The 27,952-nt window shown below is 35.2% G+C and overlaps 2 protein-coding genes across 5 annotated transcripts in view; one reads left to right on the forward strand and one right to left on the reverse strand.

Moving 5' to 3' along the window:
- LOC136039451 (proton-coupled zinc antiporter SLC30A2-like) overlaps positions 1–11,989 on the reverse strand; it is a 51,997-nt gene extending 40,008 nt beyond the window's left edge. Inside the window, exon 1 of the mRNA XM_065723209.1 lies at positions 11,889–11,989. The gene's annotated coding sequence lies outside the window, so the exon portion shown is untranslated. The remainder of the gene's footprint in view (positions 1–11,888) is intronic.
- Positions 11,990–21,072: 9,083 nt separating this feature from the next.
- Positions 21,073–27,952, forward strand: part of LOC136039453 (GATOR1 complex protein NPRL3-like) — a 146,072-nt gene continuing 139,192 nt past the window's right edge. For 3 of the 4 annotated variants that reach the window (XM_065723213.1, XM_065723215.1, XM_065723211.1), the window contains exon 1: positions 21,087–21,141. The gene's annotated coding sequence lies outside the window, so the exon portion shown is untranslated. Of the gene's footprint in view, positions 21,142–27,952 lie in introns of all 4 variants that reach the window. The other variant, XM_065723212.1, reaches the window with a different exon arrangement.

The raw sequence follows: 27,952 nt of genomic DNA on the forward strand, positions 1-27,952 counted from the left end.
TTTTTGAAAACTTTCGATTACATTTTATGACAGAATCAAACGCTCTATTGCATCACAACTGGATGAAATCATTGATTGTAGATTTTGCTATATAAATTGTACTGGTTTACCATTTTCTTAATTCTTTAGTGCAAGAAGATATTCTCTTAGTAAACCCCTTGAAGGAAGTATAATTAGAGAAGAAATTTCAAGCTGATTAACTAGAATACAGAAATAAATGGATCAGCTTGATTGTAAACATGCATGTTTATCTGATTGAGCAAAATCCCTATTAGGTTGCAACAAATCAGCAGTATACAAACTATTCAACTAGCTCCTAACATTAAACATTCTTATTTCTGTCTTCATAGGCATCAATTGTCAGTGAGAAATAACAAAACTAAAGGAAAAACTAGAAGAAAGAGGGCAAATCATGAATCAAACAGTTCATGGTAACAAACTGTAATTAAATAGCAACTAAGGCCAATAGTAATCATCACTTTTAAAAAAAGGAATTTTGGTAACAATTAATACATTGAAAAAACTGGCTTTTTATGTTGATTCCAAATATATGAAATTAAATAGGTTAAATGCTACCAATTCATTTTTAATATTAATATTTTCAATATTAAGTTAAATAAAAGCTTCAAAAAAATTTGCCTGATTTTTTAAAACGAGGTAGAAACACCTAAAAAAATGCATGTGACTACTGTAGAGGTTTCAAGCTACTATCTATAAAAACAGGCGACTGAACATTTTTTCCCACAAGATATATGCATTTTTGTTTATTATTCTCGCCAGAAGTGGTCATTCCGAAAAGATCGTTCTAAAAGACTTGGAGAGAGCTAATTAGGACAGAAATTACAAGTTCTAGTGCCCTTTTAAAGTGACTGAAAGATTGTGCCAAGAAAAGGTGGGTTTTTTTACCATGTCATGACACCAAACTACAATTTTGTCCCAAAGAGGACCAAGTAACTATAAACTGAAAATTTTGAGTGAGCCATTTATTTATATTATTTTAAACAAAAATGGAATAAACCATAGGCTTGTCTCGTTACAAATTAACAGTAAACAAAACAATAAGCAACAATAAACAAAAGGCAAGAACTGAAATCCTGGGAATCGATTGGTACCACATTTAACTAATAAACTCCTTAGGCTGAACACATTACATAAATAAGCAAATGCACCAGATTTCACAAAGAGATAAATTCATTTAACTCTTTTTAGGGGCATTGAGTCAAACAAATCACATAAATGCCATAAATATTAAGATTTTATATACTACCCATAATACAAGGAGGTTCCAACCAAATCTGTTCAAAAAGCTGTAACATTATTTCTTGAAACAACATAGTGAGGTAACAAGTTCCGTGATCTAATAGACAAATTTACAAAAGAACCCTGTCTAACCTTTCTTAAAACCCTTTCCTGATGATCATTTATCAATCTGATTATTTTTGGAATATCAAATTATCAATACCTTTAACGATTCAAAATGCGTTAACTAGATCAAATCTATCCCTCCAAAATTACAAAGATGGGAGGCTCGAATATCTTAGTTTATACTCATAAGACAAGCACTTCAAATAAGAAACAAATTTTGATCCCTGATTTGTATTTTTTCAATAAGCTGTGAATCAGATTTTCTCGTTGGATACCAAACAGATGTGCAGAATTCAACTATCGGTTGTGTCATTAGAAGCATCAAAACACCATAGACTGGTCTTACCAATTGCAGAGAAAGTAATGTCATATAGCATTAATGGTAAGGATTAATCTCTCATCTCCTTTCATATAGACTAAGCCTGGATAAGGAGCTTTAAAATGACACCTCCCTCATTATTGAAGAAAAACGTATCTGGCATTTATTTCAACGCTTTATTTAACTAAACTGGTTTGGCTCGTGTTTTATAAAATAACACATTATGATATATAAGTGCACATTGGCTATTAATTAAGGAGGGGTAGTGGTTTATTTTGCAGGGAAAAAGGGTTGAGACGCCTTAAACAGTATATGTTAATGCCCAAATACTCTCCATTAAGTCTTCACATAAATATAGCTTAAATTTTAGGGATGGTAGTAGGAATTCACATTGAATCCCTCTTGATTCCTGTAAATATTTCTGTCTAAATATTTATTATTGGTGCAGGGTGAGAGGGGTAATAGCACTCCTCCCATTGTGACTTTCTTTTTCTATGTTGCTAAATCTATTAAATTTACATGCATACCACCACAAAGGTTCAAAGGGAAGGTGACTATCATAAACCTTGCCAGGAAATTTCTTGAGAGAGGAGAGGGGGAGCAGTGTGCTGCATGGCGCTTCGTTTCAAAGGGAAGGTGACCATCATAAGCTTTGCCAGGAAATTTCTTGGGAGAGGAGAGGGGGAGCACGAGCTGCATGGCACTTTGTTTTCACCAATATGGTGAAAAAATACCTATTTTGTATACAGTGTTTTAATGTGTTTAAAATATGTATAGACTGCATTTAAATACCAAATAACTCTGTTGAAAAGATCACAAAACCATCAAGTGTATACAAGATAAAAAGTCACATAGAATGCCCTGCAACAAACAACAAAGAGAGATAAGACTCACCAAAAAATAACAACTGAGTTGCTTTCATGTTCTCATGGAAGTAACTCAAACAGCTTCTTTTCCCTACATGGATCAGTAGCGACAATTGTATTTATTATTATTGGTGGTGGTTTTATTTGGTTTTAGTTTAGTGTTTTTTCTTTTTATCTTGTACTGAGGACGCCTAGCTTAGATACAGGCAAAATATCCGCGTTATTTTAGTCTTTCATCTCTTTTCTCTCTACTAGCTGCAGTCACGTTTGAGGTTTTTTTGTTCAGTTTTATCTCTCCTTGTTTTCATGCTGAACATGAAAATGAACTGTTATTGTTTTACAGTAATGTGTATTGCATTGCCAAAAAGATAGATGAAATAAAGACTGTAATGTCAACTAGGCTTGAAGTGAGTGTGTGTTTGCTTTAACTGAAGTTAAACCAAAGACCACTTTAGTGTCACTTACTGATGCAGAAATCCACATCCTCAGGTTTGCAATAGTTTCAAACCTTTTGAATCCTGAAGAAAAAGGAATTGTTTTGTATGTCAGGTCACCACTGTAGGTAGATACTCTTAACCTTGATTCACATTATGGGCTTTGGATAGAGCAGATGTGGATAAACATTGAGCAAAAGGGTCATCATTTAATTATAGGATGTATAAGTCCCCAACTTGCAATTACAAATTTTTTTTAATTCAGTGACGAGTTATACTTCACATAATTTAGTTATTGTTGGGGAATCTAACCTGCAAAAAGTCCATGAGTTAATGGACTTGTAGCAGCTCTGTAGCTATGCTGCTACAGAGGATAATGATGACCACAATGGTTCACTGCTAGAGTACCTACAAAAAACATTTATCACATATGGCTATCAATTTCCCAACCAGGTACCAAGGAGGCCAGAGCCAAGCTATCCTGGATCTCCTGTTTGTTAAAGATGAGGAAGCAATCCAGAGTGGAGAACCAGAACCACCTCGTGGTTCAAGCAACAATGATGCCATTATTTTTTGAATAAAGTTGTACCCAAAGACAGGCAATTTTAGAAAACAGGTGCATAAAAATTATAACAAGGTGAAGCAAAATTTGGCTAACCAAGATTTATCCTTTATTGAAAAGAATAATATAGAGGAAAAGGGTAAGCATAAGGTAGGCCAATGCAGTAGCCTACAACAACACTGATTTTTAGAAGTTAGAAAATGTCACAAACGAATCTTAGGCATGAAATTATATGGATATTATAATGTACACACAGTGAAGCTTGAAGAATTTTGATATAAATAAAGCCAATATAAAAATCCAACATGGAATAGAAACTCTCCACAAACCTCGGGTTTACCAATGAAAGTGATGGAGTGAAAAACATCAAGGGAAGCGCCACCAAAAATCCAATTTGGATCATAAACCCCAGCTTCAGCAAATACTTCAGTGGCAATTGGTTAGATGACTAAAATCACACAATAACCACTTAAAAATGAAGACCAAGAACACTCCTTTATATCACATGGGAAATCAGACTGACAATCCACAAGAAAAAGAAGCTTTGAAGAAGGTAAAAGGATGTTCCAACACAAGCAAACTATGACAATTATAAAGAATTTAAGGCAGAAAAAATAGGTAATGTTTGAATAGAATATTCTACTATTTTATTTAAATTATACTCATTTTTTTCTCATAAATTCTGTAAATGGAAAAGCAATGTGGACTTAGAAATTATTGACAATTTAAACTAATGCAAACAATGTGTAGCCCCTTAGAAGAGATCTTATAAGCAAGCATGAAGAATCATTAGCATCAGCAAATTCCAAGATGTTTTGGAAATATGCCTCAATTCAAAAACCCAGTAGACATTTGGCTAAAGAACTCTCAGTTAATTGGATCACTATAGCCAATCCTGGAGATATATCTGGAACTCTGAAAAAGCAGTTCAAGTCAGTTTCCACACTTTCAGATGATACTCCTGATATTGTTTTCACTACTTACTGTATTGATGCCTTAAAATTGCCATTGACAAGAGAAGCTTCATTGCATGATGAAAAGAATTGAGTGTAGACTCTAGATATTGTACACTGCTTGACGAGTTTCAGGTGATGACCTCTAGTTCTTGAGTTAGTACCAACAGTTGGGAATAATGCTGGGAGAGTATTAGCCCTCAATACCTTGTTGGCTAAAATAACATTCTCTCCGTTTCTCCTGTAAACAAGTGCCAGGAGATTCAGCTTTAATAGTCTAAAAGGGTAAGAAAGCTCCAACACACAAGATATCACTTTAGTGGTATGCCTCTGCACATCTTCAAGAACTTTTATGTCATTTTAAATATCAGGAGGCAAGAAATATTCCAATTCAAGCTTAGGACACATAAGTCCCTTATATAGAAGAATGATGACTTTAGGGGAATGAGTGGAAATAGTATGCTTAATACACACATGGTTAGACTAGCCCCAGCAGTAGACCTCTTAACATGAGCACTGAATTTAGTTCATTGTCAATAGTGACACAAAGATCTTACTCATTATTTACAGAGAAGAGTAGGTGGTCTAAGAAAAATAAGAGCAGCAAGGATTCAGTTGGCCAAAGTGAATGATATGGCACTTAGGCACATTGAATTCAAGAAAACAGGCTTCAGTCCCCTGACCTAGCAGTTGAAGATTATTTTATAGCAGGGCATGATCTTCAAATGACAAAGCTGGCCCAAGAAGCTTCTGGTTATCTACATAAAGAGTGGATTGACTGTTGATAATGGAAGGAGCATCACTAATGAAGATATTAATAATCTAGGATCCAAAACTCTTCCCTGAGGAACTCCATTCAGAACATGTGTAGAGGAAGAAAGAATACAATTATCAGTAACCAAATAACTGAACACATTGAAATCAAAAATGGAGAAAATCAAGAAATTTGAGCAAGTATTTCTCCTTAACTTTGACTGCACATAATTTAATTGCAAGTTGCTTGTGACACACTTTGTCAAAAGCTTTAGAAAAGTCAAGCAGAATCATATCAGCAGGCACCCCAGTATCAAGAAAATTTGGAGATGCAATCATATGATTCAAGGAAATTGGTGTCAATGGAACTTCATGAACAAAAGTCATGTTGTGAACTGTGTAAAACATTATTTGCTGCAAGGTCATGCTAATGGGTAAATAATTTTCAACATGGTCCTATCTCCCTTTTTTAAATATAGGAATCAGATGTGCAGTTTTCCAATCCTGAGGTAGTCTGGAAAGATTTAATGATAACTTGAACAGCAGGGAAAGAGGTTGACACATATCTGTATGAAATTCATATAGGATAGGTGGGTGAATGCCATTTGAACCAGGAAATTTATTCAGTTTGAAGGATTTAAGTTCCTATAGAACTAATGTATAAATTACAAATTTGGTTCATGTGATACATCATTACATGAGTTCAGGGATAAAAAAAATATGGGAATTGGAGGAAAAACCAGATAAGAAATATTAGTTGAAAATTTCAACTTTCAGCTTAAGACCAGCAACTGATTGACTACTGTGCAGGCTATCTGGGAATGTGCATCTGCAGCTACATTTTCGAGTGGCATAATACCTAAAAGATTTAGGGTTATCCTTAACTTCCTCAGCAAATTTTTCTTCAAATATTCTCTTCAACTTCTTCATTTGGTTGGTTGTTTGATTACAAAAAGATTTAAACACTTGATAATTTTTGGTGGTTTTATTTTTATGGCACTTGGTATTAACCAAGTGACACATAGTGACTGCAAATTCTGTCAGTCTGTCTGTCCTGGTTTTGCCAGTTTAGGCACTTCCAGACAAGCTAGGACAATGAAATTTGGCAGGCGTGTCAGGGACCAGACCAGATTAAATTAGAAATAGTTGTTTCCCAATTCGACCATCTGGGGGGAAGTGGGGGGACAGTTAATTTGGAAAAATTGGGAAAAAATGAGGTATTTTTTAACTTACAAATGGGTGAATGGATCTTAATGAAATTTGATCTTTAGAAGAATATCATGTCTCAGAGCTCTTATTTTAAACTCTGACTGGATCCAAAGACATTGGGGGGGGGGGGGGGTTGTAGGAGAAAACTAAAAACTTGGAAAATGTGTAGAGTGGAGGGATTGGGATGAAACTTGGTGGAAAAACTAAGTACAAGTCCTAGATACATGATTGACATAATCGAAACGGATTCGCGCTTTTTGGGGAAGTTGGGGGGAGGGTTAATTCTGAAAAATTAGAAAAAATGAAGTATTTTTAACTTACAAAGGAGTGATCAGATCTTAATAAAATTTCATATTTAGAAGGACCTTGTAACTCAGATCTCTGATTTTAAATCCTGACCACATCCAGCATCATTGGTAGGATTTGGGAGGGAGGACCAGAAATCTTGGAAATTGCTTAGGGTGGAGAGATCAGGATGAAACTTGGTGGGAAGAATAAGCACAAGTCCAAGATACATGACTGATACAACCAGACCAGATCCATTCTCTTTGGGGCAGTTGGGGAGGAGAGGGTAATTTAGAAAAATTAGAAAATATGAGGCATTTGTAACTTACAAACAGGTGACCAGATCTTATTAAATTTGATATTTAGAAAGATCTTGTGCTTCAGAGCTCTTATTAAATCACGACCAGATCCAGAAACATTGGGGGGAGTTGGAGGGGGGAACTGGAAATCTTGGAACATGTGAAAATTAAGGTTTCTTTATTTTACAAATGGGTCATCAGATCTTAATGAAACTTGATATATAGAAAGATCCTATGTTTCAGATGATTGATTTTCATTTTGAGTTGGATCTGGGGACATAGGGAGTTGGAAGGGGGAAACAGAAATCTTGGAAACCAGAAATCTTAGAAAACACTAAAGAGTGGAGGGATCAGGATGAAACTTAATGAGAAGAATGAGCACAGATTCTAGATACATTATTGACATAATTGGAAGGGATCTGCTCAGTTTGGGGTAGTTGGGGGGGTTTTAATTTGGAAAAAATAGGAAAATTGAGGTGGGCATATTTTTAACTTAAGATTGAATGACCAGTTCTAGTAAAATTATATATTTAGAATCAACTCATGTCTCAGAGCTCTTATTTCAAATCTTGAACAGATCTGGTGACATTGAGGGTTGTTGGATGGAGAAACCAAAAATCATGGAAAAACGCTTATTGTGGGGAGAACAGGATGAAACTTTGTGTGTAGAATAAGCAAATGTCATAGATACATGATTGACATAACTGGACTGGATATGCTCTCTTTGGGGGAGTTAGGGGGGTCTAGTGCTTTGGCAAGTTTGGTGCTTCTGGATGTTGGTGCTTATTGTGGAGAGATAAGGATGAAACTTTGTGTGTAGAATAAGAAAATGTCATAGATACATGATTGACGTAACCAGACTGGATATGCTCTCTTTGGGGGAGTTAGGGGGTCTAGTGCTTTGGCAAGTTTGGTGCTTCTGGATGTGTTAGGACAATGAAAATTGGTAAGCATGTCAGGGACCTGCACAAATATACTTGATGAAGTTGATTTCCCTGATTTGACCATCTGAAGGGCAGAAAGTAGAGGAAAAATTAGAAAAATAGGGTATTTTTACCTTACAAGTAGGTGATTGGATCTTAATGAATTGTGATGTTTAGAAGGACCTCATGTCTCAGGACTTTTATTTTAAATCCCAACTTGCATTAAGCCTCTGATTTTCCTTTTAAATCAATCAATTGATTCTTAGAATTTTGCTGGAGCTCATGACATATGAGCTCTTGGCTCTTCCAACTTTGTCACAAGTGCCATATGAGCTCTTAGCTCTTGTTTCTGTAGCAATTCAATGCTTGGCATTTTCTGTTGATTAGCTAGGTTACTTTAATACTTAAAAAAGGTAAACTTTTTGCCTGTTTTATCTACAAATTCTGGTGCCAGACTTTTCAACATTCAGAATTTCTCTTTTTCTATTTGACCAACTCTCATTAATACCATCAGTAATAAGCTTTTTCTAGCTGAAATTGGCAAGTTTTCCAGAGACTAGCTTGTAGTTTACATATTTTGTGGCTTAGAATACAGTTGTTTGGTAGGTAGGCATAACTAGAAAATAATTACTACATGATAACTATTACCAACAGGCATGGTTATTTCAATCTTAATCAGAAGGTCAGGTTTACTTAGAATAACCAGCTCAAGATTGTGGGAGACTTAACCCAGAAATGACTTGGTTGTAAGATTGTTTGATAGAGGGAATTATTAGAGAGCCAACAAGAAAAGAATATTACACAACCAGATCCTTCAGTCCATTGGATTTCAGAAAGGTTAAACTTCCAAAACATAGGGAGCACTAGGACTTCTATAAAAAAACAAACACTAAAATTTAAATTGTATATTTTCATCCACATAGACTCAATTCCGTCAGTAGTCAGAGAATTAAATTGAAAGAGAATAGCATTTAGACCATCTATTATAAATAGGCACATTCCTCTGCAATAAAGTAGGGAACTCAGATTAGAAAAGAGTTGGTAATCATTTATTTTAATTTCACCAGGAGACAAGACTAACAAGGTGTTTTTTAGGGAAACTACTGTAATTGCAGCAACATCCACTTCTTCTGATATTATATAAAGGAAAGTTCAGAAAGCTTATTAGGGAGGATATCAACATTGGAGCTAGGGAGCCTCATTCCTTGTGAGGTAAGAATCTGAGAGGGTATGGGACTAAAATAATCAGGAACAGAAGGACTGGTAAAGTTGTTAGATACAGCACAAGGAAAGAGCAGGTGAGCAAGTTGTTGCAGAAGAAACAAGAGAAATGTAAGCATCAGACAGGCAAACATTACTATGATCACTACAACACAGTTGAGAGAATTTTTTTTTTGTGAATGCAGCTGATTTGGAGTGGAGTAACACAGAATGAAAGTACCAATGGGACACCACACCCCATCACACCCACTAATTGTGTCACCTCATCAATCCAACAGCAATATGTTCTACAGGAGGATGTAGTCCACCTTATCCTGCTGTGAATGCAATTTAAGGTAATTTAAGTATATGATTAGCTTGAATATTTGAGCCATATTCTCTACTCTCAATTTCAAATGCACCAATTCACAACTGTGAAGCCTAACCTTTGGTATGTATTGGAAACTTACACTGAATCTTGGAAAATATTGTCCAATTTTGGACATTAAAGTTATGATGGATCTTAAAGTTAGAACAGTAGCCTAAATCCAAATCACACACAGAACCTGTTTTGGGCACATTTAATTTAAAATGAGTGTTATGATGCAGAATAGTCTTATTTAAATAGGCTAACCTAGGTTATAGCACTAATTTAAATAGGTAATTTGGCTATAGAGGTAATAAAATTCAAATACTACAAAACCAAAAGTTTTCAAAGATCCTAGTCAGCTAATCCTAACTATCTAAGCTTAGCCTAGATAAATAATGTCCAAGATTAGAAGCCTATTATCTATGTGTTTGAAAAAACAAACTTTTCAATTAGGATATCTGTCCAAAATTAGGTGCTTATCAGGTAGTGGAGATCTTACCCTTTATTCTAAACTACACTTTCTCTATTCATTTTTCTAGCCTACATGCCACAATTCTCATCAAATAGATTTGACAAAAAAGAACCAATATTAAAAAAGTCAACAAATATATGAATACATGGGGAATATACAATTTAGGCTGTTATATGCCAGGTTAAGTATCTATAGAGAAGAAAACACAATAAAAAAAAACATTCTGGGAAATATTTTGCAGTTCATATAGGCTAATTGACTTACCAATAAAGTGAACATGCCACTTGATGCCCTTTTTTTGTTCTTTATGGATATAATAATTGTTTCAGTAAAATTCTAGTTAATTGACTTCTTGCTATCTCAGAAAGGGTTTAGGTTAGGAGAATGAAACTTTCAGGGATGAATTTACAGATTAAAGTATGTTCTGGGAAGGTATTTTGAAGCAACTACCTCCAATCCTTCTCCCTCTAGAGGGCCCTGACCTTTGGTTACCTTTAAAAATATGTGTGTTATAAAAGTGAAACCTTGCAAAATAGATCTTCTGCTTAATTGAAGTACAACAAAATTGTTTTCAGCTTCATAACTTTGCTTAATTCCATTTTATAAGGTTTTAAAGATATGCAAATACATTTCCTAAATTTTGAAAAAAAAAACATTGATATGGCTCAAAATTCTACTCAAATAACAGGAATTACATTTTAAGAACTAAAGGCAGAGAAAAAGCAACTAGTAACTGAAAATTAAGGTAAAATGTTGCTTTGTCATAATTTCAATAGGTAATTGAATGTAGCCCAAAATCTTTTGTTCTAATCTTCTCTTCAAGAAATAAGCATCTTTTAGACCTGTCATGTGGGCAAATTTCAGGGCCCTCTAGAGGGAGAAAAAATGGAGGTGGGTACTTCAGAATACCTTCCTGGGACATACTTTAGCCTGTAGACCCATCCCTTAAAATTTCATTTTCCTAACCAAAACTCTTTCTGAGATAGTAAGAAGTCAATTAAGTAGACTTTTACCAATTCAAATTTAAGCACTTTTTGACTTAACTTAACCTGACTAAAAATAATTTTGGGACAGAGAAAAGATAGCATTATTTTGTCAAAAATAATTGATAACTCATGCTTTAATTGAAAATTTGTCATTTTTATGAGGTCAAAAAGTACTTAAATTTTAATTTGTGATAGGGGTAGAACAAATTATTATATTTGTAAAGAACATAAAAAAGGCATCAAGTGGTATACTCACTTAATTGTTAAGTCAATTATATGAAATGTAAAATATTTACCACAATTCTTAGCCTACTGCAAAATATGCAAAATAATAGTAGCTAATATGACTTATATGCAGCCTCACTATGCTCTATCCCCCCCCCTAATGTGCAAATATATAGCCCAAGTAAACATTTTCTATATTCTCAAAATGTGGCTCTCTTGTTTCAACCAATAGGCTATGCCTATAAATTGAATCAGCTGTGAACAAAAACCTGAAAAACACATGACAGGAAGCAGAATACATTGGAATTTCATAATTTGGACTATATGTCTGCACATTCAGATGACAGGGGGGGGGGTAAAGTATACAGGCCTGTATGAAAAATGTATAAGCTAAAACTATTTGGCATAGGCTATTCTGAAGTAATTTTTTCTTAACAAGTTTTTTTTTCATATAGGTACTTAAATAAGCATATAATTTTGGGTTTCATTTGCACATTGGAAGGACTGAGATAAATTAAGCATCAAAAAGTTAGGCCATGGCTAGTTTTATTCTTGAAAAAAAACTGTACGTGTTATAGCCCACCTCATCTGTATATTTTTCCAATAAAATTATTAATTTTCCCATAAACGTCTTTTTTCGCATAAATTTCGAAATAGGCTAGTTTACCTGGAATAATAGAAAGTCAAGTTAGGCCTACTAATAGACCTAAATAATTGTCTATATGAATAAGCTCCAGAGTAACTGAGTAAGCCAGGTGCCTAATGCGAGAGAGAGCGCAGCAAGAGAAGTGAAAATGCGCCACTTGCATATTTTTGCTACATGTTTTTTGGGTGGTGTTCAAAATTATGGGATAGAAATTCTAGGGAAATTAGAAAGTGCAGGCGTGAGTGCAAAAAAAAAGAAAAACCGAGACAGTCAGAGACAATGCCACCAGATGGGAGTATATTGTGTGCATTTCACCTTCAGAAAGCTAAAGCTGAAAATCGGTAGAATTCATACTTCACTGACAAATTCCCACACCAGATTCAGAAATCTGAAACAGTGCAGCATTTTTAATAGCTTACATGCACTTTTGTGGCCAATTTCTCAGTGTCTAGTTTGACAAGAAATATTTTTCTCGGTTTTCTGGTACGCCAGAGAATTAAATAAAAGTGAGAACTAAAGAACATCTAAATATAAAATACTTGCTAATATTTAATACATCATTTTACAATATCTTCTGACTAATATGCAAGATTCTTCCCTATCAACAATGAAAATATGATTACAGAACTAAAAAATAAATAGGTACTCTACATACTAACCGTACAATATTCATTAAATTATACAAAACTAAGGAATTTGAAGGTGCATTTGACAAAAATGATTATTTGATTGGATTATTTGATGGTGAACAAAAGAAGAAAATTATCCTTCAAGGTCATGTTAAACTCTCTTTCCCTAAGCAATGTTTCTATGACATGGCAATTCTTACTTTCAAGATGCAAACCTTCGAACTTAGTTATGAGAAAGAAATTCTTTCACTTTTAAAGAAAATAAATTAGAAAGACAAGGAAAACCAAGTATAAAATTCTGAATTTTTTCTCACGAAATGGAAGCAATACATATAAGACAAAAGTTTACTTCGCAAGGTCATTTAACAGTGAATTGTTTTTATTTTTTTTTATTGTGTTTTCCTTTGAACGAACTTCAAATCAGTTTTGTTCATTTTTTAGTCAAATATGAATATTATCTTTAACTAGTATTCAAGATTTTAATTTAAGTTAGGCAACGAAGAAGTAAAATATAAATTTAATTTCTTGAAAACAGCGAACCCTCCTTCCATACCACCCAGAATTTACTCGAGAATTTTGTCTTTATTTTTATTCTTAACGGTTGGCTTTTTGATGTCATTATGCTTGTCATGACTCGGTCTAACCGACATACCGGAAATAGGATCGAGGGCCCTGCAACACTTTCCGTGGCAATTTAGTCAGTCTGATGGTCACAATGGCATAAGGCTTTTATTCGGCATCCTGTTTCGATCTTTTCGCTTGGTCCCATTCATAGCAGAAAACATCCTCTCAACAAAAGCGTTGTTGATCGGTAATCTTAAGACTGAAGCAGCTGCATGAACTAAGTCAAACACTAGCCTGCGATTCAGCATGTCTTTGTGATTGCTAACGCCAAACAATAAAAATTCAGCGTTCACTGGGACCTCGCCCTAAAGTACTTCGACCCAGTCCACCTGAAGCAAGTTTCAACACTGATCTTCCAGTTCACCAATGTCACTTTCTTTAAAAATAGAAATAGCAGTTCTAGGAAGCGTGGCCTCACAGCATCATTCAGGCAAATTTGAGGAGAGAAGTCTTTGATCGTTTTTTAAAGCGTGAGCCTGTGGGAAAGCTTTTTCTGTGTCTCAGAGGCCAATACTTTCAGAAAGTTATGGTACCTTCGTAGAATTTCGTCTTTTTGCAAACTGGACTTAGACGAGTTGTTAAGGGCAACTAGAAATTTGAATCCAAAATCAACTTCAGCAATAATTAAAGAAATTGAATCAAGGCCAGTTTCAAGACTGACATCGACTTCTCATAAAAAATTTGACTTTTTATAGAATATAAAATGGTCAGCAGAAGCCTTATTCATTGAGCAAGTTGGTTTTCTGAAATTCGTTTGAGATAAGCTTAATAAATAGCAGGTATAATTGCTTAATCTTTGTATGTGTCGTTGAGGACCGTGTCCGCGTAAAATCGGTCAGTGTTGCTTGCTTGCTCAAAATATGAGGATATTTCAAGATAAGAACCAAGCACCTTTTCTACCCTTCTAATACCGTAAAGACAGGGAGTGGAGGAGAGCTGCGCCATGTTTTAACCTTTAGCTCCCTCATTTATTAGGGCATAAACTTGCAGGTAGGCAATGGTTTACGCATTGGGCTTATCGAAATACAAGGAATAAGTTTGAAGAAGCTTTTGATGTGCAAAAATAAATTTTCAAACTTATTATAAAACTTATTATAGATAAGTTCTGATGTGCAAAGAAGAAGACAATGACAAAGACGCTTACATAGCACAATATCTGGGTTTCCCGTTTTTTAATAGAGTCACGTATACAAAGAATTGTGATCGCTCCATCAGTGCCTAACCCTGCGTATAACTTCAATTGGATCCCTATTTACTCCAAGAAATCACACATTGCATTTATCAAAGCTCTTACAGTAGCATTCAAAACTTCAGAGTTTCACGGAAAATTCGTGCTAATCACTTTCAGCTTCGCTGACTGATATCTAATAAAAATAAATAATATAAATAATAACATTACAAATAGCAAATGTAAATAAGTCCTTGTAAAGAATCAAATATGTAGGCAGTAGTCCTAAAGCTACTTTAAGGCAATTGTATTCAACAAGAATTTCTTAAAAAGGATATATAGATATGTGTTAGCCCTTTAGGACTACAACGTTTCAATAAAAAACTGAGCAGTTTACATGTCAGAATTACATACTGAGCAGTTTACTGAATTAGCGTCACTGTCAAAAGATTTCAGCTAGGCTTTTAGTTCATTCAGTTTTTCCCACTCTTTTCTTTAATCTTTTCATATAAACTTTCCTACTGTCCCGTACTTGTTTTTTTCGCCATAAGGATATTACAAGTTTCTATAATTTGAAAATTTGGTTATCATCTGCTGTGAGGAAACTGTAACATGATATAAAAGTTCCTATCAGGTTCTAAATATACCATCTGTCTTGAATGACACATTCCTGAATCTGGCAATGGAAGTTGTCAATAAACACTAGAATTTACAGACTTTGTTTTTTTTCATTGTTGTTGTGAAAGCAAAATACGCCCAATTTTCGCCAAATTTATTTTTACACGTGCAAAATCGGCACAATATGCCAACTTGAAAAATACAATGTGTAACCACCTCAAAAAAGCGTCAAAAATGGCACAGATACACCCATCTAGCCACACAGAAGCTTACAGCGTTGATAGAAGGAGTTCAATTTACATAAGCCGAATGTAATGGAAAGTAGATATTTCCTGACGACCAAAACTAACAACTAATTGGAATTTTGGGCCCTCTCTTCGAAAGAAAAATCGCATAAGACATCAGAATGATCCCGGATTTTTACCAAAAAACGGAAATTTGTCAGATTTTTAACGTCCTTTTTTTAATTGTATGTGCTGACAGGTTAGACTGCTCCTCTTTTTTTGGAACTGAAGTCGTTCCAAACTTTTTTGGAATCGTCGTGGTGAGAAAAAGTGAAAAACATCCCCAAAAAGTAGGCAGATGGAAAACGCTAAAATTTTGCGCAGCTGGCTCCATGTACCCAAGTTATGATTTCTCTGCTAAGGAAGGATCTTCTGATGGAAAGAATTTCTTTTTGTATTAAAGTAATTCCCTACGCTGAGGAAGATCCAAACCCAAAATACATGCAAAGAATGTAAAATTCAAAGACAATGTATGGAAACTAAAGACTTTGAGGGAGCTTACTATGCGGTTATACTATGTTCTTATTACCAACATGAAATTAAGAAGGAAGTCTAAAAGCCAAATTTGCCATTTTCACTATCTGAAACAATTATCCTTGGTCATTTAAATAATATCTTGTGCCTTCGGTGAAAAAAAAACTGCTAAAAAAGCTGTTGTAAAAAAATCCGGCTGGGCAAAACATTTTCATATTTATTTCTTCATTGTTTTTTTTTTTAATAATTCTAGTAAATCCTGCACTCCCTTCATGGAAATTTTCTTCTCCCATGACAAATTCTCGATGGAAAGCTCCCCCAGCATATCCCCCTCTTCTCAACCCCTCCCCCCAACCAAAAAAAAATCAATATGTAAGCACTGGTCAAAGTTTGTAACTTGTTGCCCCTCCCATGGGGACTGTGGGGGAGTAAGTCGTCCCCAAAGACATAGTTATAAGGTGTTTCGACTACACTGAATAAAATGGCTATATCAGAATTTTTATCCGTTGACTTTGCGAAAATAACTGGTGTTGGAGGGGGCCTAGGTGCCCTCCAATTTTTTTGGTCACTTAAGAAGGGCACTAGAACTTTTCATTTTAGTTAGAACGAACCCTCTCGCAACATTTTAGGACAACTGGGTCGATACGATCACCGCTGGGGAAAAAAAATAAAAATAGAAAATAAACACACATCCCTGATCTACCTTCTGGCAAAAAATACAAAATTCCACATTTTTGTAGATAGGAGCTTGATCCTAGCATAATCAGCATAAAATGCGATTCTTTTGATGTAGCTATTGGTATCAAAATTCCATTTTTTAGAGTTTTGGTTACTATTGAGCCGGGTCGCTCCTTACTACAGTTCGTTTCCACGAACTGTTTGATCTTTCCAAACTGGATAATTCCTGAAGGAGCGAGTATGGAACTTGAGATTCTTTGAAAAATATTCCCAAGGCTCTTTTGTATGTGAATTCAATTTTTTTATTTTTCGTGAGAGATTTCAGAATACTGAAGTGGACAAACACATTCAAGATGGGGGGGGGCGAAGGAAGTATAAATCCTTAAAGAATAAGATAGAGTGACTCTAAGTTTATTTAAGAGAGAAACACTCTGTGATTAGCTATGTGATCAATACCATTAACATGGATATGACCCTTTAAATTAAAAATAATTTTTGCCCCAAGTAGTTTAAAGGAGGAAACAAATATTTCTGAAGAGACTGGGTTGAAAAATGAGATGAAGCTCTTGGAAAATATATTGACACTATCAGAGATCTATATAAGTTTATTCTCATGTCTAAGTTGCTTGTTAAGCTTCTGTAAAAGGTATCAACAACCGTTAGATCTTCCAGAAATTTCCATCTGTCAGAAAATTCCTTAGTGGGGCAACTGATCGTAATTGAAAAAGGAGGGTACCTGACTCACGCAACAAATTTGGCAAAAAACAGAAAAATCATTCACTTCAAATTCAAATTGAGTTTCAACTCTTGATTCTGGAGCTGCGGGAAGTTTTAATTTTCTTTTGGAAAATACAAAACACTTGCAACATTAAAATTAATTCTGAGCATAAAACCATTGGAATTTGAAGCTTAAATTGTAAGTTATTTGTGGAGGCAAAATATGAAATCGGGCAGAAACTTACTTTTAAGGACGAACCCTTTGCAGCTACAGTTAATTCAAAAATGGCTCTAATTGTTGTTTAGTTAAAATCCACTTGATAAAAGTAAACATTTATAAACATTTTTACACCTCAGCACAACGAAACTGTTTCTGGGCGTCAATTTTCATTCGCTCAGAACGTCAGAATCTTTTAGGGGCTAGACCCGATCGGGGACAAGTAATGGGAACACGGGGATAGGCAACTAGCAAGCAGTTGCATATGGAGCAGGGTTGCCAAAGGGACATTTTTAGTGCTTTTTTGACACTTTTTTACTCTGGGTGACACCGTGCCATTATTGAGTGAAAAAAGGCAACTTTTTGGAAAAAAGGACACTTTTTGGCATTTTTTCAAAATCAACACCATATGTATTTATTTTCAGGTTTTTCTCAACTGCAACTGCTTTTAATTTGTGCTTTGTGCTTTTCAGGTTGATTTTCGTTTTATGGATTTTTTTTTCGTATCCGCACTAACCAACAGAGCTTTCCAAGATTATGCACACAAAACAAGTTATGAAGTGTCTAAAATCGACCACAGATATGTAAACAAAGAGGTTGACCGAAGGTAATGCTAAATTGGCCAACTTGGGTTTATTGCTCATTTCACAGTTTGTTGCCTCTCTACATGAGGGTATAGGCCAGATGTTCATTGTATGAGTAGTGTAGACTCTATACCTATAAACCTAGTAGTTAACCAAGATGTGGTCACCCTTGTTTTAGCATAATGTTTACACAGTTATTTCAGTTAAGACAGCTTTTCAGATTGAAGTACTTGTGTAACCAATTAGTGTCTCAGTTGTGATTCTCTGACACCCCTAAACATAAGAAGTTCAAATGTGGAAGAACTCTGTATTGACCTCTTTTTACCATTGTCATGAAGATGGGAAAAAGTAAGGTCTCTGTTTTGCTGAGGAAGGTCTGCTAGTTCGGCTTTAAAATCTGACATATCAAAAGTTTTTTTTTTCGTGGTTATTGCTGACCTAATGAAACATTGGTTTTTCTCGTCTTTCTGACAATGGTTAAGAAAAGTTCTGACTCTTGTGCTATTATTTAAATCTACCCTCAAGGCATATAATTTCATATCTAACCTTATGGACTACCTTAACAAATTTTTGTGAACTAGAAACATCACTATGCACTGTATAAATAGCCTTTGGGGATAAACTGAGTGTCAATTGACAGCCGATGTCTGGTGATCTGCCATTTTGCTTGGTAATGAAAATACCTTGAACGTACAGTTCCAGTCTGGGGACACAATGATCCACCCTTTGATGACAAGCTTCAGATCGACATTGAAAGCCATCAAGAGCTTCGTGAAACTAGAAATATTGAACAGAAGTGATGCTTTTGAGTTGCCTCTTGAGCCCCGAAACTACAAAGATGTGAAAGATGCGTCATGTGGTCCCAACACAGAAGCTTATCTGAACGAAGAAGGAGCATCAGGGAAAGCTGTTGAACAGTTTAGGCTGACGTGCTTGGGATTCTACCTTGAACTGGTGAAGCAGATGAGAAAGCGGGTCAATCATAAAGATAAGATGTTAAAAGCTCTCGAGTACTTAGACCCGAAAGTTGCCGTGAATGGAATGGTTGAAACGATTAGTCCTTGGACCAGCAGATTTAGCGAACTCCTGGGGAAAAGTCAGAGTGAGATAAAGTCTGTTAGAGACAGTCTCGAAAACCAGTGGCTGAGCCTGCCAGATCTCAAAGAAGAAATAATCCTGAGGTCTGGTGGTGAAGAGCTAGTGTCCTCACCCTCTTATTTTTGGAAGCTCTTATTAGATGTGAAGAATCCCCACAGCACTCCCAAATTCTTTGAACTATCAAACTTTTTGTTGAACTTATGCAAGTTACATCACTCAAGTACTCTGTGCCGAAATACAGTTTTCTCAACTAACAAACATTAAAACTAAGTTGCAAAATCGGTTGGAAGTGAAAACTGTGGATTCCCTCATCTATGTAAAGCAGATGGTAACTCGTAGCGCTGCGTCGGTGGATTGGTGGCAGATTCCGCCCATATCACTTAACAACTTTTCGAGGTGGTACTGCAAGGCTGACGACAAAGATGAGCAAATAGAGAATGAATCTGAACCTGACCTATTTGACTGACCAATCAGATAACCAAATAACTGAAATCAGATTGCAGCCGAAGTTTTTTTTCTCCAAAATGGTTAACCACTAAAAATTGATTTTTTTTTTCAAAAACAAAAGCTGAAGCTTTAAACAGATTCCTTGAACAAGAATTCTGCATTAAAGTTTCCTTTCATACTCTCACATTCTTGTTAATTTTCTCCTTTCTTTCTTGAAAAACTTGGCCCTTTCTGAACCCAGGGTGTGGCTGGAGACTTCTGAAGTGGAGTCCGATTCATTCTGTATCTGCTCACTTCTCGTAGGCCTTCATAACATGGAATGCAGCGTATGTGAAATCCACCACAGTCTTTCTCTTATAAAGGTCTTTTCATGCTGTCTTGGTTTTTCGGTTCAATCCATCTTGAGCCGCGAAGATGGCAAAAGCCTAACACAAAATATTTTGGATTTGCTAAGAAATTTGTTGTGCACCATTCTGCTTTTGGTTAAAAGGATTGCGATTAAACAAGCATTTCCATTGTCTCTTACAAACGCCGTCGACCTCTTCTCAGAAGAAAGAGATTGGGCAGAGAGAAACGGATTTTCCTCAAAAAACCATAGCTATTCTTGCCACCAAAAAGCCTTTTTCTTTCGTTTTCTGTGCTTTTCATTTTTTATTTCAACACTTGATTGAGCACATTTGATACTTGTCTTGTCACTATTTGCAAAGAATATGACATTTCTTTGTTTTTTGAAGAATAAATCAGCTTCATACAGAACAAGTGATATTTGTCTTGTCATTATTTTTCTCCTTATCAAGTTTGATCTCCTATTTAATTGGTCTCATGAATACATTAATGTTTGGATGAAATAATGATGTGGTGGTATCGCTTTTCGATATCAGTCTGCGGGAAATGGTTGACAAACTTTTGCAAAAGATCTGATATGCTACTAAAGGAAAAGAGCAAGGGCAATTAAGCCGTGTCTGCAGCTACAGACATCGTATCTGTGATCTGCTGGCGATAATCTGTTAAGCCCTGTCTTCATTATGGCGTTTTCCGGCAAAGACGGCTGGGATGGCTCATAGTGAAGACAGGTGTCATCGCCGTTTTCGTTTTCTTACCGTACAGAATAGAGATTTTGGCTGAAAACTTAAAAACTAAACTACACATTTTGTCATTCATCTTAGTTGTACTCCAACCTTTTTTTACGTTCCTGTAACACCGCAAATGTGGGAAAAATGATTCAGAATATTCTGCAGTTCCTTAAATAAGTCTGTGCTTTCGAATTTTTTGCCAAATACAATAAAAATGAAAATTGTCGTCCAAAAAGCGGCAAAACCTGTTCTGGTGCCGGAAAACACCATAATAAAAACAGGGCTTTACTTAGTTTTCGGAAGAAGAATAACTAGTACAACCGAAGGTTCGAGAGAACCCGAAAATTGTACTGAATTCTTTTTCTTCTTCGTGTATTAAATGATTTGAGGTTTTACATGGGATTTTACTTATTTGAAGGGCCGCTTTGCTTTTACTTGAAAAAGAAGAACGTAAATCTGGCTCTGGAATTGTGAGAAAACCATTTAAAGCCTTTTTTGTCAACTTTTAAAGTATATTGGCTAATTTTCTAGGAGAACACTAAAACTGTCCCTTTTTGACTGAATTTTACACTGTAGTCCCAAAAAGTTTGGCAACCCTGATTAAGAGGAGAAAATTTAAATTCACAAAACCTGCTCTTTCTCTGAGTAAAATGAAATAGGCAGGTTATACCATTTTCTGTTAAATTCGAATGATAATATTGAAGTTTTAAGGCTATTCCTGAAGGCAGTCTCATTTATATCCAATAAAGTATTGAGTTGGTTTGTGCTATTATAATAATTTGTGTGAATCTGAAAAGGCTAGGCACGGGCACCAGCAAGGGGGGACATGGCCCTCTAGAAATTTGGAGCTAGGCTATAAATTAACTATAAGGAAACCTAAGGAAAGAGATCATAATAGGGAAAAGCCATGGAAAAAATGTGTTTTGCCCCATTTTTGGCTGCCAACCAGGAGATTTTAGCCCTTAATAAGGAAGATATAAGTTCTAGTTTGTGACTGAGTGACCCCTTTCTAGTATTTCATAAATATTTTTTTTCTATATGATTTGGTTAGAGCCCCAAAACTAAGCAAATCCTTCATAGTATTGAATGGTTAGCCTAAGTAGGCTAGGCTAGGCTAAATAGCAATCCTTGTCAATAACAAAAGTATAAGAGCCTAGCTATTGATAACATTAAATCAAAGAATCTGGTTTTTATGGTGATCCTAAATAGCCTATGTATTTGTTTATTAGTAACTGATGCAGTTATTAGTACACAAGAAAGTTTGTATAGGGCCTAGGCTAATTATAGAAAACACAAGGGAAACAGCTTAACAAGATACTCATGAGCTGATATATGAAGCCACTATGATCAGAAATTTTTTCCCTGAACAGCATGCTAGAATCTGTATTTGCCCTATTTTTTTGTGTTTTATAATCATTTTTTTTTCCAGGAGTGATTATATTTAGACTATCTATTTGTCACTCTGAAAATGATTTTATTTATGCAGATATGTAGTATAAAGATGTCAATTATATTGTTTTTTTTTCAACTGAAAGTAAAGAGCACTTTTTTTGCACTCAGTATTTACCAAGTGACATAAAGCAATCTCAAATTATGAAAGTCTGTCTGTTGGTCTGTTTGTCCTGGTTTTGCTGGCTTAGGTACCTCTAGATAAGGCAGGTTTATGAAATTTGGCAGGCATATCCGGGAGCAGACCAGATTAAATTAGAAATAGTTTTCCCCTGATTCAACCATCTGGGGGGACAGGAGTAGAGAGAGAATTAATTCAGAAAAATTACAAAAATGAGGTGTTTTTAACTTATGAATAGGTGATCAGATCTTAATGAAATTTGATATTTAGAAGGATATTGTGTCTCAGAGTTCTTATTTTAAATCCTGACTGAATCCAATGTCACTGGAGAGAATTAGAGATAACAGATCTGCTCTCTTTCAAGAAGTTGTGGGGAGGGTTAATGTGGAAAAATGAGAAAAAATGACATATTTTTAAGTTATGATGGAGTGATCAGATCTTAACAAAATTTCCTATCTAGAAGGACCTCTTAACTCAGATCTTGTATTTTAAATCTTGACTGGATCCAGTGTCATTGGGGGGAACTAGAAATCTTGGAAAATGCTTAGAGTGGAGAGGTCAGGATGAAACTTGGTGGGAAGAATAAGCACAAGTCCAAGATACGTGACTGACATAAATGGACTGGATCTGCTCTCTTTGGGGGGTTGGGGGGGGGCAATTTGGAAAATTTTGAAAAAATGAGGTATTTGTAACTTACAAATGGGTGATCAGATCTTAATGAAATTTGATATTTAGAAGGATCTTTTGCTCCAGAGCTCTTATTTTAAATCCTGACCAGATCCAGTGACATTGGAGGTAGTATGAGGGAGAAACCTGAAATCTTGAAAAACATGAAAATTGAGGTATCTTACTTTATGAATGGGTGATTGGATCTTAATGAAACTTGATAAATAGAAAGATCTTATGTCTCAGATACTCCATTGTCAATTCAAATTGGATCTGGGGATATGGGGGCTAGAGGGGGAAACAAAAATCTTGGAAAATGCTCAGAGTAGAGAGATTGGGATGAAACTTGGTGGGAAGAATAAGCACAAGTTCAAGATACATGACTGACATGATCAAACTGGATCCGATCTCTTTGGGGGGGGGGGTAATTAGGAAAAATAGAAAAAACAATGTATTTGTTACTTACAAATGGGTGATGAGATCTTAATGAAATTTGGTATTTAGAAGGATCTTGTGCTCCAGAGCTCTTATTTTAAATCCCAACCAGATCTGGTGACATTGGGGGGAGTTGGAGGGGGATACCAGAAATCTTCAAAAAGTGAAAATTGAGGTATGTTTATCTTATGAATGGGTGATTGGATCTTAATGAAACTTGATGTATAGAAAGACCTTATATCTCAGATGCTCCATTTTCAATTTGAATTGTTTATGGGGACATGGGGGTTGGAACGGGAAAAAGAAATCTTGGAAAATGCTTAGAGTGGAGAGATTTGGATGGGATTTAACAAGTATAAGCACAAGTTCTAGATATTTGATTGGCATAATTGGAATAGATCTGCTCTCTTTGGGGGGGGGGTCGAGTGCTTTGGTGAGTTTGGTGCTTCTGGACATGCTAGGACAACTAATATTGGTAGGCATGTCAGAGACCTTCATAAATTGACTTGATAACAGTGGTTTCCCCAATTCAACCATCTTGGCGGCCTGAGGGAGAGGAAGAATTGAAAAAAATGAGGTATTTTTAACTTATGAATATGCAATTGGATCTTAATGAAATGTGATTTTTAGAAGAGCCTTGTGTCTCAGAGTTTTTATTTTAAAGCCCAACCATATCTGGTGATATTGGAGGAGTTGGAGAGGGAAACATGAAATCTTGGAAAATGCTTAGAGTGGAGAGATTGGGATGAAACTTGATGGGAACAATAAGCACAAGTCCTAGATACATGACTGACATATCCAGGCTGAATCCACTCTCTTTTGCGGAGTTTATTTGGAAAAATTGAGGCATTTTTAACTTAAGAACAGTTGACTGTATCTTAATGAAATTTGATATTTAGAAGGAACTCATGTCTCAGAGCTCTTATTTTAAATCCTGACCAGATCTGGTGACATTTGGGGTAGTTGGAGGGGGAAACTGGAAATCTTGGAAAACACTTAGAGTGGAGAGATCAATTTGAACCTTGGTGGGTAGAATAAGCAAATGTCATAGATACTAGATTGACGTAACTAGAATGGATCCACTCTCTGGGGGAGTTAGGGTGGGGATTCCAGTGCTTTGGCAAGTTTGGCGCTTCTGGACATGCTAGGACAATGAAAATTGGTAGGCATGTCAGGGATCTGCACAAATTGACTTGATAAAGTTGTTTTCTCCAATTTGACCATCTTGGGGGCTGAAGGGAGAGGAAAAGTTAGGAAAAATGAGGTATTTTTAACTTACCAGTGGGTGATTGAATCTTAATGAAATTTGATATTTAGAAGGACATTGTGTCTCAGAGCTCTTATTTTAAATCCCGACCAGCATTAAGCCTATGATTTTCCTTTTAGATCATTATTTTGATTCTTAGAATTTTGTTAGAGGTCATGCCATATGAGCTCTTGGCTCTTCCTACCTTGTCACAAGTGCCAGATGATTTCTTAGCTCTTGTTTATATTTAATTTGTGATCATTTTGTATAATACTAGGGTATCTGGCTCCACCTCCATGAAAAAATCACCCCTCCCCACAGAAATATCATCTGGACAATCCAATTCTGGGAAAACTTACCCCAGACAATTACCTTTAACCTCTCCACCCATGAAATTGAGCCAGTAAAGAGAAAACAAGAAACATAAAAAAAAATCAGTATTCCCACCCAAATAGTGTATGCACACTCCCCAATAACAAATTCTATACATAAACAGTGGGCAAATTGTATAGCTTAAAAACCTTTCCCCAGGGGCTTTAGGAGGTCATACTATCTCCAAAGACATATGTTATAAACCTTTCAACTATGCTGAACAAAATAGCTATCTCATATTTTTGATTGGACTTTTGGGAAAAGTGGCATGAGAGGTGGTCTAGTTGCTTTTGAATTTTTTGGTCACCTAAAAAGAGCACTAGAACTCTCCATTTCAATTAGAGTGAGCCCTCTCCTGACATTCTAGGCAAACTGGGTTGATATGATAACTCCTAGAAAAAAAACACAAATAAACACACATCCAAGAACTTTCTTCTTGCAAAAATAACAAATTTCCACATTTTTGCACATATGAGCTTGAAACCTCTTCAGTAGGTATAGTATTATTGTTGGTATGGATGGGAATTCTGTGAAACTTTTGATCTTCTACATAACTGAAGTCATCACAATGTCTACAATAGTATTTTCTTTTTAATAAAGACATTACCTACATTTTTTAAGTACATTGAAGTACTTTGTATAAATAGAAAAAGAAAAATATTACCATTTAAAATTGCTGAAAACTAACTTCCTAGTGACATTTACCCTACCAAAAAAATTTTCTGGTAGATTTAATGATGGCCTGTTCGCCTTTTCCACCTCTGTGCTTGTAGATATGGGAATGTACCATTTTAGCTATATAGAAAAACATTTTATTTAATTCCTTCTCCCCCCCTACCCCTTTCAACATTTATTTGAAGCCTCTTGAAGAGCAAACAGTTTTTCCATTAAGATGTACTGTTTTAGGAATCTAACCTACTCCCACCTAAACAAGGACTCAACCCCCTCCTCATTACAGCTAATATGCAAATACAGATCACCAAACATAATCTAATTTCATTACAAATAAAGCAAATCAACTTAGTTGAATCCAGTGCTGCCACCATATGACATTACTTCTTTTGCAACTGGGAAGCCTAAAATATAGTTATTGATATTTTTAAATCATTTAGTTTCTCAGAATTTTAAACTGATTGCAAGTTTGTCCTATTTGGTGGAAAGTTGCAGTTTGGTGCCCTAAAATGGCAGAAAACAAGACTTCAAGAGCTTTAAATTTACTTTTGAATGAAATCCCTCCCAATTATCTTGGACCTTTGGCTTGATACAATCGCCCTGGAAAAAAACAAACAAACATGCATCAGTGATTTTTCTTCTAAAAAAATTGCAAAATCCCGACCTTTTGAAGAATTGAACTTGAAATCTCTGTGGTAGGGCTCTCTGATATGATGTATGTAATAAAAATATTTTCAATAAGATTGCATACTTTTTTTTGGGGGGGGGGGTATTTTCCCTTTTTTTCAAAAATCAGGCAAATTTTCTCAGATTTTTGGATTTAGGCATACAACAATAAACCAAAAGGATTTAATAAATTTGGAATCAGCATAAAAAGCCAATACTGCCAGTGTAGCAATTGCCATGAGAATTCCATTTTTAGTTTTGGTGAATATTGGCCCAAGTCACTTTTGACTTCTAGTTTTATGTCACAAACTATATGATAAGAGTCTCTGTGATGAAATTTTTTTTGAACCTGTTCATTTTATTCAGTTAAATAGGGCAATAAAAGAAAGATGGTCAATTTGACAGCTGTATAATTAAGTTTAAATTTTATTGTTCCTTCGTTATTTTTTTTTTTTTTTTTGGAATGTGTGAATATATAAGGGATTTAAGTTCAAAGGGGAGAATTGTCCTTTTATGAAAGAGGTACATTTTACATGGCTGTTATAAAATCAAAGCATAGTAAGATTAAATACATAATAAGTTAATATATTATTGATTAAACAAATTGATCTCTTCGCCAGAAATCCTTGTTGTTTAAAATTTGCTGTATTTTATTTCATTTTGCATGCAATTTAATTGTTCTATTTATTTGGTAGTTTTTCCTAAAAGTATGTAAAAATAAACTAATTCCTACAAAAAAATATCCTGAAATATTTTCTGTCACCCAACCACCACTGCTATTTTGGCGGTTGTCCCCCCCCCCTGGAAAATTTTCTGCCAGGCCCCTTGAGGCTAGGCTATTTAAAAATATGTATTTTATTGAATTTAAAAGTAATATTAAAAGTCTGCTAATGGGCAGGTATCAGATAGGTTAAATAAATAAAAGCCCTTTGAGGAATAATATAAGTAAGTGTTTTAGAAGTTTTATGGTAGGCCTAGTTTACAGAATTTTATTGTTTTTCCTTATTGAGATTCAAACCTATAAGTATGTATCCTTACTTTATAATACTCACTATGTTTCTATTAATTACATTATTTCTATTTCTATAGTCCCTCCATTTTTTTCATTGGTAATAGTCTAGATGTACCACTCTTTATTTTTAAATCACATTACCAAACAACACAAAGAATAATCCTATAGATTTGTTGGTCACTGATGATAATAAGCCAATGAATCAATAGCATCCCATTCATCCTTCCATGGTTTGGTGGATCAAGTTGTCAACAGGAATATCAACTCAATAGAGAGGACAGGAACAGCTGTCTCAGTGAGACAGCTGTTCAGTAGGCTACAGCTCTATCAGAGAGGAATTGGTTTTGGACTCTGGTATATGTTCTGTTTTGGGATAGTTTCTTACTATGTCATCTTGTCCTGAGGGTTTCATCAAGCTGAAAGGGCTTTTGGCAGAAGGAGCTGACAATCAAAAGCTTGTAAGTCACTATGACATCATCCTTCTAATGTCTATAAACAATTTTGGAAGCTTTAGCTTACTCAGTTGAGATGTATGGTTAGGATTCTCATATCTATCAACAGCTCTTTTCATCTGTCTGTGGACAGATTCTGTTTTCTGCTGGTCACCATTGTTCAAGGATGTGGCAAAATACACTCCAAAATCAAACAATGATTGCATAAAATTCCTGTACAGCTTGGCCATAATCTTAATTGATATGCTATGTACTCTGCACTTACTTATCCTAAGGTTATGGAATGCTTTGGAAGATGGTTTTTATGTTTGATTGTGGAATTCCAGTTGCTCAGCAGTAACAATTGACAAATTTCTATCACTTTGTGAAGAGGAATTCAATTG

The sequence above is a fragment of the Artemia franciscana genome, chromosome 19 (assembly GCF_032884065.1).
Source record: "Artemia franciscana chromosome 19, ASM3288406v1, whole genome shotgun sequence".
In the NCBI taxonomy this organism is placed as follows: Eukaryota; Metazoa; Arthropoda; class Branchiopoda; order Anostraca; family Artemiidae; genus Artemia; species Artemia franciscana.